A 3,498-nucleotide genomic window follows, 5' to 3' on the forward strand; every position below is an offset into this window, starting at 1 on the left:
TCACTCTCTTAGCACAACGTTACATGCGGAACGGATTTAGACAATCCGCATGATAGCCCGAATCAAACGGTAGTCGGTAAAGGCTTATCAAACCCGTTGAAGGCTTAGGGTTTGCCAAAAATCCTATGAGTATTATGGTCAATCATTCCAAACAGAGTGAGGAATCATAATCAAGATAAAGATGAAACTAGTTCCACTAAGAGAATCAAAAGTCAAAGTATTCAGCAAATGAAATCATACATCAAGTCCATGGCTAAAAATCTGCTGACTAAACTTAGACAGCTTCTCATCATAAGCTTGCCTAAGCTCATCCTACAACTCAGCTCTGATGGATTCTTCAGTGGAGGCTAAAGTCTTCACAGCAATCTCCTCCGTCTCAACCAGCTTCTGCTTCAGGGATTTCAATCTCCTCCGTCTCAACCAGCTTCTGCTTCAGGGATTTCAGCTCATCAGATAAGGCAGTGTGGGCTTGTTGATCCTGTATCTTCGTCATCTAAAGAATACTCAAAGTCTCCTCTTCTTCACGGAGTTCTCTTCTGAGCTGGTCTATCTTGGTCTCACAAGAGGTAATAGAAAAATCAAGCTTGTCGAGTGAAGATGATCTAATAGCAAGGTTGGCCTCAACTCGGTCTACCCGATCCTGCTGCACCTGAATCTCGAGCTCAGCAAAAATCCGAGTATCGCGCCATGTCTGTAAGTGAGCATCCAAATGGGCAACAATGAATGAAGAAGCACCTGCATCCCGGAGCTCACGAAACATCTGAAGCTCGTGCTCTAGACAATCAAGGTCATCAACTATAGCCTTCGTCAGATCCGGGTATCCTGCATCCCTTATTGAATTTATTCTAGAATCAAGGTAAGGTTTAAACTGGTGAAGGAAAAGTCCGCCGTGGAATAGTTTGTCAATCATAGCATTCACGAAGGAGAAGAAGGAGCGGACTTCTATGCAGATGACGATCTTCTCAGGGTCATTGTCTGATGACAACTCCTTCACAAGGACATGAAGCCGAGAAGAAAGCCCTACACAAAAAGGAGAAATCCGTCAAAAGCCTTAATGAGGAAATAAATGACATTTCTCAGTTGCTTAATTTATACCTCCTTCCCCTTGAGTCACTGGGGGTGGTGGAGGTGTAACCGCTGTGGATGTATCAGCTGATGTAGTTGGTCTCACAGCTGGCTCAACAGGATCAGTCTCGACAAAAGCTTCTGGCAGACACATGTAGGCATATAAAATTGCTTATAGGTCCCCTAACATAGCTCGGCACAAACTGACGAACCAACGAGGCGACGAGATCGACGAATCGCACGCAAGCGACGGAATGCACCCATACGCGTGCAGAACTTGATCCATGTGCGGGCAAGCGACTTTCTTCAGGTATAACACTATCACTATAGAGATTAATGTTCATCTGAGGTTGATGCCTTTCTTGGTTTTCAAAAGTTACACGGCCCTCGAAACGTGCCTTTGTGGCACGAGTCTTCAGCGTGCTCTTGGACTTGCGATGCGCAATGGTGAGCGCACTACCGTCGAGTTCTTTGTATGTTGAGTGATGGCGACCCCCAGCATTTTGAGTCGTTCTGGGCTTCTCATCGGGGCCAAACGCTCGGTGAACTGGAGACTTTTGGCCTCTCGTTCGTCCGAATTTAGAACCGAGGCGCTCTAGAATGGCTTATTCCTTCGTATGATTCTGCTATGATCTCCGGAGAGCTATTGAATTAACGGCGACTTGATTGATTCGCCGAGTTGGCCTTGCTTTGGAAGGCTGCAATGGCTGCGTTTTTGCCTGGTCGCCAACGGTCAACTAGCTTCCAACTGCGGGTTGGTGTGCTTCTTTGCCTCCTCTTTTGCAGTCTTCTAGCGGACTTCTGAGCTTGAGCCCGTGCCTGCGCTGAACATCGCGCGCGTTTGCGAATGACGCTCTTCAACGTGTCGAACGGTTCCGTTTGACGCGGACTCGCATTCGTTTCTTGGCGGCTGTGTAAGAGCGCCGTTCATGCGGTAGAGCTGGTTTGCCTCTTCCATTCTTCAGATCCGCGTTGTAGCGAATCCGTCTGTAGACTCCATCGCCTTACCGAGTTTGCCGGCGAGGCGTTGACGACGCCTCGGCGGCTCTCTTGATAGATCACAAAGCCCTGAACAGCTGAGGCGTTGCGTGAGTTGGTTAGACCACGATTGGAGGTCGCTGGAACTTCATCTGACGGCGACTTTGGCGTCAGCTGGGTCGAGAGCTTCGTTATGCTTTCCGCGAGCAGCCTCAAACCAGACGAACTTTTCTCCCGGAGGAGAATCTTCTTGACTTGCGGGGGAGGTAGATCCACCGTACAACGTACTCTCGAACTTGCTCTGTGACTCGTACTCGACCTCCTCTCACGACCGGATTGCAATCCGCGGCGCTGCGACACATTCGATACTCGTTGGGCGAGATCGTGGCTCCCACTATGGTCGCCCATAATTTAACCCCCCCACCTAAATTAAAATAAAAAATAGAAAAAATACCGCCCTTTGGTTCGCGGGGAAAACTGTTTTCTTTTCATTGGAAATAATTGTCATCTGCGATAACAAAGATCCGTCTTTTATAGACCGGCTAAACAAACATAAATCAAAGAAAAAAAGTAAAATTTTTTTTTTTTTAGAAACAAACTTCCTCTTGTCAACAAATCGCGAGCCCTGTTTTGGCGTCGCTCGCTTGGTGGGTTCTTGCCAACCGCTGGGGTTAACCCGTGACCACACGCGATCTAGATCCGTCGGATCTACACGATTAACGGTATTATTCCACGAAAGGAATAATAGCCGGGGAGGATTGATCACCAAGGAAACAATCGTCCAAATCTCTCGGATTCTAAGACCCAGCTAAGATCCGAGTATGATTACGTGTAGATCTCAGATCTGTTATTTCTCTCTCTCGAACATCCTGCCTTTTCTGACGTGGATTGCTCGCCGAGGATCAGATCGCGAAACTGTCGCAAGTCTTCAAGTCTTCAAAGCTCCGAGTACACTCTTCAAATCCGGCAGAGTTTCGGCTCTTGAAAGTTCGACCCCGAGAATGAACAACCTTGGGCCTTTTATAGGCAACTCAACATGTGCCTAGGAGCAGTCTGGCCGGCCACCTCAAGGGTGGCTCGGCTCTGGGTCCGACGCCACCCTGAGTGGCTCGGCTGCGAGGGCCAGCTCAAGGTGGCTCCAGCCACCGAGCCACCTCAAGGGGGCTGGGCCAGCCGAGCCACCTTGAGGTGGCTCGGCTTGGGCCGAGCCACTGAAAGGTGGCCGAACTTCGGCCGAGCCCAGGTGTCGGTTGGTTATTTTCTGTTGTTTCGTTCCGGCTCTGTCGTGGTCTGTGTTGAAGCTTTGATTTGTTGGACTCTTGATTGAAGTCTGGATCCGATTAGGCAGTAAATCGGCTTTGAGTTCGAGTTCGAAACGATCTTGATTCGATGCGTGATTCGTCCGAGTCCGCTTCGGTGGATGACTCGTTGATGTCTTCAACCCGTTACTTGATT

The sequence above is a fragment of the Asparagus officinalis genome, chromosome 4 (assembly GCF_001876935.1).
Source record: "Asparagus officinalis chromosome 4, Aspof.V1, whole genome shotgun sequence".
NCBI lineage: Eukaryota > Viridiplantae > Streptophyta > Magnoliopsida > Asparagales > Asparagaceae > Asparagus > Asparagus officinalis.